Raw genomic sequence first — 16819 nt, forward strand, 5'->3', positions numbered from 1 at the left:
TTTTTAAATGTATCTGTGTCCTCGTCTCTGTGGTCTTTATGTATTAAACTATTAGAAAATCGTTGGGCAATAAAACAATTGAAGCTATATCATCTTTTTGACTTGGGTTTCTTTCATGAAGTTTGAATTTCTGTAGATATTTTGTTCAGAATTGCAATTAATTTATTGTTTATTTTTTATTGTTATTGATTTTATGTTGACCCAAGGAACTTCGTGGAAGCTAATGGGGATCCAATAACAAATTATACTTTACACTATACAGATTGTAACTCTACATTAATCCGTCACATTATACAATGATAAAATACAAAGAGAACAACTACAGTATCATAATGATATCAACATATAATGATAAAATAAAGTATTAACCTTAAATCATATGACACAGTCCAGTACAGTTGAGGATAATGTTTATAAAAAGGGTTTATAGAATTGCTGTTAGATATGTAGACCTAAACAAACAGACCTAGATAGGAGTTTAAAGCAGCAAATGTTAAAGCTTTCTTACAGTGAATAAGAACTGAGTCACTGTGTCACTGAAAGTAATAAAATGAAAAAGAAACATTTCTATTTTGAGCCATTGCCAGTGCGGATGTGTCAAGCTTGGGTCTAAACAGAGCTTAGGTATTATACACTCACAACTTTGTGCTCTGTTCACATTCAGCTCACTCAGTTCACAAATAAGATTAAAGCTGCACATTATAAACCAACGACAGAGACCTCATTCACAAGTTCTTGACAGATTAGAAATAGAGCAAAAGATTTAGGAATTTTTTATAAACAATTCACTTCCTCCGCTGATTGAATTCAGATAAAATTGACCCTTTCCTCGGTTACAACCGTTTGTAAATGAAGTTCTCGGATCTGTTTATGTGAGCAAAGTGTTTATCATAATACGATCACTACTTCTATACTGTCAAAGCACTATGAGGCAACTAGCAGAGGCTGAACAATGATAAATAGAGTTGTTAGCTGAACTGCAGATGATGTGTCAGCCACAACACCTGCTCTGTTATGTGATGCAAAATGGGAAACTGTCATGTTATCTGCCAGACAGACAGAACAGCAGTCAGAATCCAATGCTCACCAACAGCCAGAGAAATACGCCGATAGCTGCTAAAGACCCCAAAGGTACATCCTCAAACTCCCACACTGCAATTTAACACTTCCTTGAAAGAGTTTTCAATTAAAACAATCTACTGTGAGCTTCACAAAGCTGCTAATTATACTGTCATAGCAGGGGTGGCAATGGTTGTTAAAAGGAACAAAACCTAAACTGTGAGCAATTAACTGTTTATTAATTACCCCCCTCCTCTCGAACATCTCAATCATAGCTGAGCAACCATAACTACATGGTTTACTACATAGTAAGCATGACAGGTGTGTCAAGCTTTGGATTTCTCCACACGCAGACACTATGGATATATGAAGAGAGCTGATGTATCCAGAGCTGCCAACACAGTTCTCTCATGATGTTCCCATGTTCCAGGCTGATAAAGCCCAAGTTTACAAAAACATGTAAAAAAAAAAAAAGAGGTTACAGGAAACCAAACGACAACTAACTGACATCCCCTTACTCAAAAAATGTGACACCTACTTAAAATGTAATGGAGCGGTTAGTTTACTTGACCTGACGAGTAATAACTTATATTAAAGATATAGTCATCTGTATTGTAGACCTATTAGTTCAGATGTTTTTATTTTTTTATTTAGATTCTTTTATTCATATCTCTGCTAGTCTCGCATTGCCAGACCTTCGTCCACAGCGCTACGGAGGAGGGTCTGGCGAGTCCACACAGCATTCTGCGATGGGTGAAAAACGTGCTCTGGTTTATTGGCATTTCTTTAAACCAATCACAATCGTCTTGGGCAGGGCTAGGCGCCGTATGGAGCTAACTGTGCCACTGCAAAATAGCCTCAGGAAGGAACTTGTTTTGGTGGAACGTGTGTACGTTCAAAAGTTGTTTTAGTCGTGCATGAGAAAACTCAGATTGGACAGATAGTCTAGCTAGCTGTCTGGATTTACCCTAGAGAGATCTGAGGAGCAGTTAACCATAGTCCTCATAAATCCACCAGAGTTTAGAATGTCAATACAAAGAAAGTGGAAGGTAAAGGACATCCGGTCAAAATGAGGGACATCCGGCGGAAATTCCGGCAGCACCTGAACAATCCCGGAAATGAAACGTCCTTGATAAAGACTATATCTCTGCATACCTTATATTATGTCCAGTGGGAAATTTGTCGACAATTATACAAGCACTGATGCTTCCACGCTACTGTATCTCATCCGTTTCCTTGTTCAACAACACTGACTCGATACATTTAGATGAACAATTAGAGACAAATAGCAGAGGCTGAAAAATTATAACTATAGTCGTTATATTATTATATTATATATATAACAAGAACAGCAGTCAGAATCCAATGCTCACCAAAAGCCAGAGAAATACGCCGATAGCTGCTAAAGACCCCAAAGGTACATCCTCAAACTCCCACACTGCTATTTAACACTTCCTTGAAAGAGTTTTCAATAAAAACTAAACAATCTACTGAGCTTCACAAAGCTGCTAATTATACTGTCATAGCAGGGGTGGCAAACAAGAATGCAAGCACTGATGCTTCCACTCAATCTCATCAGTTTCCTTGTTCAACAACACTGACTTGATACATTTAGATGAACATTTAATTATTGTATTCATAAACAATCCTCTAAATTCACACTCCGGCAATATTCAAACACTCGAGCACGAACTCATTTACACACACAAAAAGGATTTTAGACATACGTACATCAGAGTATCAGGATTACTGGCTTTTGTTTGGGTTTTTTAAATGTATCTGTGTCCTCGTCTCTGTGGTCTTTATGTATTAAACTATTAGAAAATCGTTGGGCAATAAAACAATTGAAGCTATATCATCTTTTTGACTTGGGTTTCTTTCATGAAGTTTGAATTTCTGTAGATATTTTGTTCAGAATTGCAATTAATTTATTGTTTATTTTTTATTGTTATTGATTTTATGTTGACCCAAGGAACCTTCGGGAAGCTAATGGGGGTTCCAATAACAAATTATACTTTACACTATACAGATTGTAACTCTACATTAATCCGTCACATTATACAATGATAAAATACAAAGAGAACAACTACAGTATCATAATGATATCAACATATAATGATAAAATAAAGTATTAACCTTAAATCATATGACACAGTCCAGTACAGTTGAGGATAATGTTTATAAAAAGGGTTTATAGAATTGCTGTTAGATATGTAGACCTAAACAAACAGACCTAGATAGGAGTTTAAAGCAGCAAATGTTAAAGCTTTCTTACAGTGAATAAGAACTGAGTCACTGTGTCACTGAAAGTAATAAAATGAAAAAGAAACATTTCTATTTTGAGCCATTGCCAGTGCGGATGTGTCAAGCTTGGGTCTAAACAGAGCTTAGGTATTATACACTCACAACTTTGTGCTCTGTTCACATTCAGCTCACTCAGTTCACAAATAAGATTAAAGCTGCACATTATAAACCAACGACAGAGACCTCATTCACAAGTTCTTGACAGATTAGAAATAGAGCAAAAGATTTAGGAATTTTTTATAAACAATTCACTTCCTCCGCTGATTGAATTCAGATAAAATTGACCCTTTCCTCGGTTACAACCGTTTGTAAATGAAGTTCTCGGATCTGTTTATGTGAGCAAAGTGTTTATCATCAGTTAATTACCCTCCTTGACTCTGAAGGTATTTTGCAGAATGTTGCATCCCCGTAGCATTAAGGAGGGGATAGGCAGACGGTAAGAGCCAATTGTGTGTGAATGTGATATGAAACCACACAGTTCGCCCATCAGTCATGCATTTTCATCAGCTGACATTTGCTGGCATTTTGTGGCTCCCTATTTATTCGAGCGCTTATAATGAGACAAATCAATACTGCACTGTGAATATTGAGAAAACTAAGCAGAAGTGGAAGACCAGAATAAAGGTGTATTACTGTTGAATTCTGATCCCTTACATACATATGGATCATTTTTGTCCTGCTTTAATTTATCTTCCTCTTAAGGTCTCTTATTAGCTTCAAATGTGGATGTTGTGCCTTGTTAAAAAAGAAAAGAACACGGCTGTGTGAAAAAGAAGAAATATTTGACAAATCTAATTCACTTTTTGAGTTACTCTATTTTCATTTTTGCCAGATGGCTCCTTGTATTTCCAAGGTGTCAGGGTATCTTACTTTACGTCTTGGCCTCTTATTTCATTTTTGGTTTATGAGTTAAGCTCACTCCTCTTTTATGGCTTCATCCCTCGCATGCTTGGCTTGAACATGAACTTACCCTGCTGGGATGTCTACCTGTTTGTGGAGGTCATTCCCTCTGCGAACAGGTGGAAAGAACTTGATCTGCGCGCTCAGCATTTCCCCCACATCCTGTGGAGCAGGATGCACTCTTTAAGCCAAATCGCTCTGGTAACCTGCCCACTGCACACATTTGAGCCCTGTGTATGAATACGTCTGTTATTTGGTTGGGGTTTTGTGAAGCAAATTAACTAGATTCTTATCCATTTAAAGTAAATTTAAGAAATCCCATATCTTGTTATCAAGCAGGCAAAACAAAGGCTATTGGGAATGTGTTACAAGTCAGCACACAGGGCAGTGTGCATCATATTTTAAGAGTACTTCCATATTTAGAACATCCGACCCTTTTTTTTTATTAAAGACGGCTTAAAAAATCTTGAATATGTTTGACCTTCTTTACTGGAATTAATTTGCATCTGCCTTATTGGATGAAAGCAATTTCGTGTGCCAAGTAAATTGGCATTTTCTTGTCAGAGGAAGATATTGCATGTGTAAATATTCAGCAGGAATAGACTGAAGCCTTCCCTGTGGCTGCAAAATAATATGGTGAAATATAAAAGTGGGTTCTTGTGTGTAAGAAGGAGTCAGTTGGTGTGGTCAAAAAGAGGCAGAGGACTGCACTGTCGCGGAGTTGAAAGAAAAAACAAAGTGAAGAAAATGTCTATCACTGCCATTTAACCACCAGCTCAGCGAGATTTCAGAATTGCCCCTCTGCAGATGTTCTGGGGGTCGCTTAGTGAAACTTCAGCACAAATGTCGGAGGACATTTTGATTTAATTTGCGCTATAAGAAATGTACCACAAACATTGAGTGATGGTAATTCTTAAATTTGGCTTCTGAAAATGGCTGCTGATGAGCATGCTGCTCTGGCATACATTAGACACTGGCTCAGTACAATGTGTGGCACTGATTAGATCTCTGCAGGGTTTCTCTCACTTTCAGCCCTATTATTGGATTATTTCACAATACACAGGAAGGATGAAGCCTGTGCTCAGAATAGAATGTAATGTGTGCTGCCTCTACCTTGGCACAGGAAATCATTGCACAGTGGTTGAGCAAATAAAAGGAAGCGAGGCTGAGGAACAGACTGTGCTTCAGCTACCATCCCTGGTTTATGGTAAGGATTTGAGAAACCATGTTCATTTCATAATTACAATTTTAATCTAAAGTAAAGCAGAGCAAAGGTTTCAGGTCTAAACTTCAAATTCCTTTTTTTACATATCTCCAATGCAGATTTCTATATTGTTTTCCTGGTCAAGCTGCTTTGAGTTTGAAATCGCCATCTGTGTCTGTATTTATCAGTGCATAACCTTTTTATATTTATATCTGTCTGTTTACATGTAGTCATGATGGCAGTAGGCTTTTCATTAGAAACTAATTGTATCTCTAGACTACTGGTATTTACTGTATACAGGAAATACTATAATTGGACGTAAATAAGACTAATGGCATGTCTACACAGAAAGCATCTTAGCCGCAAACGTTAATGTTCCCCTCAGGATGAACTTTCATAATTCTGGTGATCCTTAACATTTCATCTAGCACCTTCATCAAGTCAAAATTTCAATTTCCCCAATACTGAAATGGATAGTTGGGATTTTTAGAAGTGGGGTTGTATGAAGTAGGCCTACTTCTCCAGAGTCAGTGTATGTATAGTCAAGCACTGAAGATAACCAATCTACTGTTGTGGACAGGGGCAGCAGCTACCAAACAAAAAGAGTAATTTTCCTTGCAGAACATGGGAGTTGCTGGTTAACCGCTGCCTGGACCAATTAGCTTGTTTCTTAGTTCCTAACCCCTTTAAAGGGGAACTGTGTAGTTTTTTTTAATCTTAATTAACCTTAACTGAACAGCTTCGGAGTCATTGGAATGGTTATATGACTTTGTTCGGGTTGAATGGTGGTCGTCTCGCTGCCCCCTAGCTCCTGTGAGCGGAAAAAAACACCCATATAACTTTTGCATCAAGTATTGCGTGATATCAGGTCTCGCGATGTAACAGTCACGGCACTACACACATACACGCCCCCCTCCAGGAACCGGCTGGCTATAAGAACAAGGTAGCGATGGAGTTTTTCACACTATCGTCATGGCTGAGCCGGCAAAAAAGAAGCAGAGCGCTAGGAAAGCATTGTCGGAGGAACAGAGAAAGAGGAAACGGCAGACTGACCGAGCAACTTTTTAAACAGCGTTGCCAAATATTTATTCCGAAGCTGTAGGGGGAGATCTATAGAGAAACCTGCGAGCAAAAAGCGAAAGAAATTGCCAAAACTGCATAGCGTCCCTTAAAATTTTTTTTTATTTTAGACTTTTTTTTTTATTTTCATAGCATAGTATGGCTACTTTTAGTTAAGAAAATAATCTAAATACTTCCTCCACCACTGAAATTAACTTTAAGCACAGTAGATATCCGTATATATTAGTCCTAAATTACAATCTTTACACACAAGCTTAAGTTAAGTCTAATGAACATGAGTTGAGAAAGGCATCAAGTTAGACAAATATATTTTATTTAAAATGCATCACATGATATGAGCAAATGCACACAGATAACCTGTCCTACAAATCATGAATTGTATCCTGTCTATTGCAGGTGTATCAGGATTTAGATAAAATAATATCTGAAAGAAATTTCTCAAATCAAAAGGATTTTATAGTTAAAGTACATTAAAAAACATAATTTCAGGTGTGTTATCATCTGCCTTCTGCTATGCGTTTGAAAATGCAGCTCACTAATGTGTTTATCTGGCACCGAATGCAAAAAAGCAAAAAAGCCCTCTGATGGACATTGTGTTGATCAGGCTTTTACTATTCAGAAGCACCCTATAATTGTATGCAATGTAATGCAATGTCTGTCAAACCTATAGATAGTGAAAGCAAACACACTCAAGTCTTTGTATGTCAATTTCAGCACCACGGACAGCTGCACTCAGTCATCTTCCTGTGCACTTTGTTTTGAAATTGCAGGTCCAAAGCAATCACAAAAGTTTTGATGAGTATATATCTGCTGCCGCAAAGTTCTGATGTGACACATTTACCCACAGAATGCCCTCAGAAACAAGAAAACACACACCTGAGGCCAAATCCATATCTCCTCTTGGAGTAAATAATTACTGCTCTGACAGGCCTGCTCAGCCTTCATATCACACTATCATCCCGGCAGTTCCTTATCTGGTTTGACGTTTGAATGGTGGTGCAATGTGCACATATTCAGAGGTGAGGCTAGCGTCGTTGTGTTTGCTGTCGCACAGAGTCACTACGGGAGAGATGATGACCTGCACACCATGCTTGGCTGAAAGCTCTAATAAGCATAGCCTGACACCCGCCCCAAGGAAGATCTGCAATATCAACCATCTGATCAGCAGGTCAGCTGGGATTTGTATGCTGGGTCTCATCTGATGAATGAATCATTTCCTCTCATCTGTCCCTCAAAACACATCATGTCCAAAGGTTGGATTGCGGAGGACATCAAATACAGACAGGGATGTGAAGAGAGGAGAAAACATAAACACAGTGCTGTCATGAATATATGAAACCCTTCCTCAGGGAGAAACATGTCGAGGGAAAGAAAAAGTGATTTATGTTGGATGTCTTCAAATAGAAATCATTGCAATTGATGCACGTCTACAAACATTATTTTAAGAAAAAAAAAGTACTTAAGTTAAAACATCGTTCCCACGTTGTCTCTCCCTATGTGTCTCTATCTCTAATTTATTTTAATTGGGACCTTGAAGTAATTGGACCTCGTTCCTTGCAAGAGGAGTAATTTTATTTTTGTGAGCGACGGTGGCTTCCTGCAAACACGTTGGCAGCAGTTCAAGCTGGTTTTGTTGTAGCTCTACTCAGTGGGACAAGTTGTTAGACAAGCCCCCCCACCCTCCACTCCAACCTGGTTCCCCATTGCTTCAATAGTCATTGTTCAGGATTTGTTGTTGTGGGTGTAGAAAACCAAAAAAAAACTTAATTCATTATAGAATCTTATGAACTGTTAATATTATACTAATGCAACACCTATCTATAAAGCAATACTTCAACATTTTGGGAAATACACATTTATTTTATTACCGTTTTATTAAGTAAGATGAGAAGATGGACACCAATCTCACTCTCTGTAAAGTAAATATGTAGCTGAAGCCAGCAGCTGATTAGCTAGCTTAGCACAAAGACTAGAAAGGGGGAAAAAGCTAGCCTGACTATGTCCAAAGGTAACAGCATCCTTTGGTTTTTAATGATTAAACATATATTGTGTTACTTAGTGAGCTTTAGAGGGGCTTGTAGACAGAATTTTGGACATAGCCAGGTGAGCTGTTTAGCTCTGTTTTCAGTCTGCGTAAGGTAACTGGCTGCCTGCAGTAGCAATTTAAAAAAATGCTATCAATCCTCTTATCTCAGCAAGAAAGCAAATTATCTTGTTTCACAAAATGTTGGAAACTATTGTTTTAGAGGATAGCAATTAATGTGTTTTTCTTTTGTCCCAAAACCATTAAAATACCAAAACAAACAATGAATTGATACTACTAACAAGTGTTGTCTGTGTAGCCAAAGTCTGATATACTGTAGCTTTTCCTCTGTGCCATTGACCTCCATTGTTTTCCAAAAACAATTAAAAGCAAATCATTGAGCCACACTGTTAAACTAAGTGACATTTTGCATAATTTCAATGATCATTGGCACTGTTTATTTCCAGTTGATCTAACACACTGCTGCCATAAATACTCACTAGAGCACTAAATGAATATTAATCAGCAGCGGAAAATCGTCCCTAAAAATGCACCATTTACTCCAGTTTGAGTAATGTTTGCGCTAAAAACACCAGTGCCTGGCTGTTTAAGGAAATTACTGATCCTTTAAAAACAAAACAAATGTTACTATATATTTGAGCTGTTTTTACGATACTCTTTTAACAGGGACCAATATGCTTGGGGCTGAGTGCCTTAAACATGGTAGGGATGTTGGAATATGAAAAGGATATGAAAAGATGGACACATTGTTGGTTTTGGTCTTTTTATGGGATTTATTGACAAAAGAAAAATATAGAATATCACCAGACTTATCCTTTAAAGAAAACGTGATATGCCTGGTTTGAAATAGCATGTATAGTGAGTGATCACCATTTAAACATACTGTACATGCTGCCATCCTACAATTAACATAGGATTACATGTCTTAATCACAGGATTTCAAGCTTCGACAGCCTGTATCTTGGGTGAATCCACATTCATATTCCCCCACCTAAACGATGATCAACTTTTGATGCTGCCTTTCTCCCACAAAAGCTTCCACGAGTCTACTAATCCTGGGTTTTCTCTGCTAAGACGTGGCGACTTATTATCAAAGGTTAAGCTACCTCGCAGACACAGACCGTAGAATTTAAATTTCAGTTCAAGTTGTGTGAGGGAGCTAATGAGAACTGAGGGATTATCAGAGTTATTGGCCGTGATCAGGTCAATTGGAAGGTAGTCGGGCATCAGGAGGCTGAGTTGGGCCATGATGTCTGCCAGAGGAAGGATGAGGAGGGGAAACAGCAGCAGAAGCCCCAGACTGTCTCAGTGACAAGCAGACATGCTCTGGGTCATGCACAGTGGTAATTCCCAGAAAGGTCACACAAAATGACACCTACCAGCATTAAGCCTGGCCCTGCTCTCTTTCCTCTCTCTCTTCAAAGCTATAATCTGTCTGATTCGTCTTCCTAGCACTGCTTGTGTCATTTCTCACACTGCTTTCAGCCCCACTAATGCCACCTCTGAGAATGAGAGGGCATAAAGGGCAATCTCTGTCACATTCCTCAGATGTAATGTTTTTCCAGCTGCATCGTATCCGACTTGAAGGCACAATCTCTCGGTGTGTGTAACGCCAGGGAAATCAATGAAAATGGATTACATGGTGAACGTGTACTGTATAAATTTCTATTATATTTTTTTATCACCTGAGAAGGAAGAGTATGTGAAGGATTTATTATGGTGTTAGCATTACAATGCTAAAGCAATTTGGTCAGCTCCAGCCGTAAATTGGCTTGTCACATCAGATAGCATTGCCGAGATGAACGGAAAATGCCAGGGAGCACATTGAATTATGAATGATGGGAATTCTATTAACATTTAAATGAGACAGTCATGGGCCAGTTGGATTACAAGTTTTCAGTGTTTATGGTGTGGAATGATGTATCGCGAGGAAATCAGAAATGAATTTTAGCGTGTTATTACATACCCGTGGTTGTTCTTTACACAACAGCAGTTTACTTCTTAATAGCATCCTGATGAAACTGATGTGATAACTAATCATCATGATAGGCTCACTAACAACTGGCCTATCACTGGTTTGGTAAATAAATAAGAGGGAATGGGAGAGCAGCAGCAGAGGGACTCCATAAGTTAAAATTTCTGTTTACTCCATATATCTGCTTTTTGTATGAGAAATGTTGTCATCGTGAGAGTATTTCTCTGAAATCACAGCTCCTGATTCCCCCTGCTGCAGCTCAAGCAATCACAGAAAAACATGTCCAGGGGGGACGGGGAAGGAAAATGAAAGCAGCAAGTACAGGCAATGACCTTTGCAGAATCCTAGCATGATAAATGTCAAAGGTTTTCTGTTTTTAATTTGTCAGAGTTTCCAGGGAAGCCTGACCTATGCCTTCTTTCAACCACAGCGTTCCCATCACAGCAGTCGCTGAAGCGGCACCTCAAAACCTATTACTACCCGCCTTTGCTGAGGCTGGTGCTGTCAAAGCTGCAAATTAGCCCATTTGCAACCTTTTATAATGCACTGTAGCAAGGAACAGCATGTTGTCCATAGGGAGGGCTGACGTTGAACATTGTAAAGTATTGCAAATGTGACAGATTGCAGACAAACCAGAGAATACATTCAAATTTGGCAGGTGTCACTTTTGTGCTGTTCTGCAATCCATTATGCTTTCTTAGCAGATTCTGACCTTTTTTGTGTTATGATGTATGTATAAATACAGTCCATTTAATGTGAGATGTTGATGCAGAAAAACAGCAGTAATACGAAATCAGGGCTTAGTTTGGTACACACATCTTTAAATTCCTTCACACTATGTCATCAACATGAACTTGAAATGACAAATCCAATGAAATCACCTCAAACCTTTGCAAAATATAAAATAAGAATACACCATTGTCTGTATCCACTAAAAATGTGTTTCTTGTGTGTGTGTGTGTGTGTGTGTGTATAATAATAAAATAAAAAAATAAATAAAATAACTGAATTATTACAATTTAGCAAGTTATTTACCTGTCCAACATTATTTTAAGATTGAAAAAAGGCCCACTTGGGGGCTGTACAACAACATGTACACACAACACTGACATATTATCACTATGTCATTACGTAAGTTGATATGGAGAATGTGTTAGCAAAAAGGAGCTTATTTATACTTCTAGGAGACCCAGAGCAACATTATTATTAATTTGGAGTTGGGTTTCTGTCTACCTGATGAATGTGAGGTCAATATTCACTCTTCCTCTAGCTCTGTTGTTAGTCTCTACCAGCTCCTGAGGAAAATATCGGGCTCTTTGGCTGCAAAATGACCCACCTTGCTATGGTCACAAGCTAGTTGTTAGCTTTGTCTGTCAGCCATTGGTACTGGGCAGGTAGCATAGATGAACTTGCATGCTACAGTCTTCACTGATACAGTTGGCTATATTATTACAGACCTGTTGCATTAACATCTGTAATAATAAAAATCATTGAGCGTCTAGTGTATAAACACCTATCCAATGTTGTCAACTTAGACCTTTACCAGATTGCATACAGGGCAAATAGGTCTGTATCTGTCTCCATTCCATCCTGCAACTCCTGTCAGTTATGCACAGGTTCTCTTTCTGGACTATAGGTTTGTTTTTAATATGATCTTACTGTAACTACAAAACATTTTGATAAGTTATACGAACTAGGAGTCAATCACTCTTTATGTTAGAGTTTTTATTTTCTACAGCATAGAACCAGGCAGTCAAAATGAAGACATACAGTAGTTTTCCTCCCCCAGCTCAAAAAGTTATATATATTTATGTTTTAGCTATATAAATTTAGCAGCGGTGACCCACCCCTGTTATATTATTCCCGCCGCTGCTTCAGAATTTTATGAAATGTCTTGAAGTGAATTGTTTTGTTGCTAAATTGTATTAAAAAGGAGCAGTAACGTTAAATCACATGTTTCATGTCATCTAAGGTGTCGTATATACAAGGTGCCACCTGCTCATCAGGTAAACATTCACACAGATTTACACTCGGATGGCGCAGCATCGGGGGCAACTCGGGGTTCAGTGTCTTGCCCAAGGACATTTAGGCATGGTACTGCAGGGCCAGGGATCGAACCACCAACCTTCCAATTGGCAGGCGACCTCTCTACCACTTAGCCTAAGCCACCCCTAGTAATTGTTATTATTGTTAATATTTTGGCACAATGTTTAGTAGCCTATATGAATTGGTCGAGTCATATTTTCTTTGTAAATAATAATAGTAAGTGATACAGTTCAGGTTGCTTCAGTTTAGACTTGTGAAGCCAATGTTATTCTAACCCAGTGGTTCCAAAACTTTTTCGGCGGGGCCCCCCTTTTGTAGATACAAATATTTTTCACGTAAGGCAGACGGTGAAGCCCCCTAGTTTGAGAACCACTGTTCTAACCTAAATGTAGCCAAGAAAAAGCAAAGGCTGAGTTTTACTTGTTAAGTAAATCAAGAACAGACATTTGAGTCAGAGGCTTGATTACTCATTTCTGAAGTAGAAGCTGGAGCAGGGTTCGTCCTACTCAAAGCGTTCTTTGTTCCTGTCTTGGAGTGCTTGATCAATGAATGGCTAGTAATCATTAAAAGACTCCATCTTCCTTATAAATGGACTTTTCCTTTTCCTTTTCCACCGCCTACTCTTTTCAGATGAAAGTGTCAGTGAATGGTGGTCTTGCTTTCAGATCTAAAGGAGAGAGAGGTCTGCTTCATCTGCCTGACAGGGTTTCATACTGTTGGTAAAACCAGCTACAAGCGTTTTTTTAACGTTTCAGAGCATCTCCTATAAAACACAGCAGTTAAAAACAGCAGCACTCTATTTCACATTACATTTCTAATGATTTCTCATAAACAGACCATCAATTATGAACCTGGGCTGAAACCCAAGCCTGAAGATCTGATTACAACGTGTTTGACTTTGTGTTTTTCAGTGTCAGAGGGATGTATCCTCAGAGGTCAGAGATAGAAAGAGAGAAAAAAACAACAACTCCTCCTGTCTCAAAAGCAGCAGAGCTCTTCAGCATGCAGTGAGGCTGCAGTATGTTGACCTTCATCCCATAACCCAACCTCTCTCCCATCCTGAGGCCCAATGGGCTACTGGTTTGGACGTTTGCCAGGGTCAGGTATAGGGCCTCGGTCCTGTGGGGAGTTGATGAGGTGATGTGTCCAATGCCCTCCACTGTTAATGAGTATCTCGTGAAGGACCGTAGGGGGGTAGAGGGGGAAGCCTGAGGTGAAACGGTCTGACACCATCCACGTAAATCGACCAGATGTGTGTGTTTTTGTGCGCGTGCGTGCGTGCGTGCGTTCGTTCGTGCGTGCATGCTTGTGTTTAATATTCCAAAAAATTATGCATTAATGTATTCACTTTAATGTTGCAGCTGGTAAAGGTGGGGTTAATTTGAATTGTTTTATATACTGCTGGGTAGTTTGATCTACTTGTAAAATACATCATCATTTATTAGTTGATTGAAATTCTGTGTAAATCATCCAAATCTGCTGTGTGTGTGTGTGTGTGTGTGTGTGTGTGTGTGTGTGTGTGTGTGTGTGTGTGTGTGTGTGTGTGTGTGTGTGTGTGTGTGTGTGTGTGTGTGTGTGTGTTTGTTTTGAAGGCTGACGGGTGACTGGTGCTGGATGACCTACAGTAGAGGAGGGGTTGTATGTTGATCTTTGCTGTTGGAAACATGTCAGTTTAAAGGACAATTAGAGACAAAGAGCACTGCTGTGTAATTATCTGTGACAGCAAACCTATAAGCAGTTATGTACTTACATTACACTTACAGCATTTATTTAGTAGTTATTTATACAATAGTTTCTAATGATACAACAAGTGCGGGTAAAAAACTAACCTGGCAGTTCTTTAAAGGCTAATCTGGGCATACTGCTGTGCCATTGATCGTCTGGCTTACTGTGGCACTTCTCCACACAAATAAATTAACAAAACCTGTGACAATGAAGAGAACTGGTGGCCTTCGCTGCCTACTTACCTAAAAATATCTTTATTATCATGAATGGAACCATACTTCAGCCATCCTCTTATTTGTGTTAATAATGTTATTATGTGTGATTTACTTATCTAACTAAAATGGAAGGAGTCTCTGTTTGTCCTTCATCCAATTGTCTTCACATTTGGCAGGTGTATAGCTGAGGACCCAGGGAAGTGTAGTGTTGAGTGTGAGCTCTTGAGATCTACGGGACATTTTTTATTAGAAGTGGTTATGTACACACTGTGTAGCATATTGAGAGGTGACGTCTATTAACTTTTGCACAGCCTGCTGTGGCATGCTGGGTAGAGCTTGAACAGAACAGATGAAGAAAGAGAGACAGGAGATGGGACATTGTAGCAAACTCAAACATTGTATGGATGAGCGGTTCTCGAGAAAGCTGCAAGCCGCAATACTGGATGCCAAGCAATCCAAAAAGGCACGTTTTCAATGGGCACTGCACTAGTTTTTTTTTTTAAATGGCTTTGGCTTTATAGAAGTGTTAGGAGTGCAGGAAGTCTTTGACTCAATATATGTCAAATATCTCTACATTTGATCACAAGCCCCAATCTGTGCAATAGTTTAACCAAAGTTTACAGTGCTGGTTAAGGGGCAGTTATTATATGGTGATAACTCATATAATGCACCCACAAATTAATTATTTCAGCCATGCACTTAAAGTTGTTGTTTATATATATATATATATATATTAAATAAATATGGTACCACTGCTGTCTGTCTATATGAATTATATCCTGTAAATAAAGTGAGTAAAAGTCACACAAAGTCACAAAACTCTGCTGTACAAATTAGTGTTTCCAAGCAAGTTAAAAACAAAAAATGTTTTATTAAAGTTGTTGGTTTAAATGTGTATAGGGTTTTGCAATACATAACAGTGGAACACAGTTCACAGTTCACAATCATATTGTGAAATATATTTTTTGAAAAATGTTGTAATAATATTGATTTCAGTCTAATTTCCAAGATTTTTTTTATATTTAGGAATCTACCCTATATCACAACTGCAGGGGTATTATTCAAGTTGCCCCTACATTGCAGTACCATAAAGAATCAACAGGTGGCACTCTCTCCTGCCCCATTTCAAAATACTTAAAGGTACACTGCCTGATTTTGTTATACAGTGACCCAAACTACCAAAATGTTCTCCCACCTCACAAATAATGTTTTCAAAAGTCAATTCCAAAGTAAGCTCAGCAGAACATGAGAAGCAAAATCATCTCAGATTCTAGTCTGTGATTCTGTGATACACTCGATTGATACACTCGACTGATATAAACTCTGATATGGCTGTGTGTGTGCAACACTTTTGTAATTACTCTGACAGCAGCCGCACCATGCACAGATGATTCATCAGAATTATTCAGCCTTAAGTGGGTGGAGTGACACCACTTATTTTGAAAAAGCACAAGGAGACTCCATTTTTCAAGTATGTTGGAGTAACACTCCCTATCATTACATGCCATCAACTCCCCATTCCAGGCAATTTGTCATCTTATATAAATCCCATTAATAGTGTAGGACTGTGTGATACATTTAAGTGCTCTATACAGTATATGGAAACTGAATATGTACTCTACTAAGACTGTTACACTCTGTTACAGACAGCAACTTTGGCTCCAAAGAGGCACAATGTTCTTGTCATTTACTCCATACATTATTCTGCAATTCCTTTCCCCCGTGTGAAGGGTGGCACGAGCAAGATGAGATATGTGTGGCTGTTATGTCAGCACATGCCCGCTTTGTATAACTTTACAAGGTCTGTTGCTCTGAGGCACAGATAGAAATCTACGTCTGTTTAATAGAGCAGTCCAACAACTTTGAATTTAGAGTTGTGTTAAAACACCTTGCTGCATTTAGGCCTTTTTGTGAGAGTTACTTAGGTGGACAACATATCGAGTGATTCATTGAAATCACTAAATGCATCAAACTACTTAAGCAAAATAGATGTTAACGACATTCAGACTACATTAATTGGTTACTGGACAAAATCAGAGACAGCTGAGCTCCTAAACCGGCTCTCTGCGGGATCCTCGTGACAATCAACAGCAACAGTGGCACACTACAGGGCAGAGCCACACTTTGAGTTATAGCTTAACAAACCCCCTGAAGGGAGAATAAAGGAGTTGGACATGGTGTGCACAAGCTAAGCACCTCAACATACTGTTACTGCAGAGATGCCGCACTCTGCAGGCTTGCTCCATCTTGTCTGCATTCCATGGCGA

The sequence above is a fragment of the Perca fluviatilis genome, chromosome 4 (genome assembly GCF_010015445.1).
Source record: "Perca fluviatilis chromosome 4, GENO_Pfluv_1.0, whole genome shotgun sequence".
Classification (NCBI taxonomy): Eukaryota; Metazoa; Chordata; class Actinopteri; order Perciformes; family Percidae; genus Perca; species Perca fluviatilis.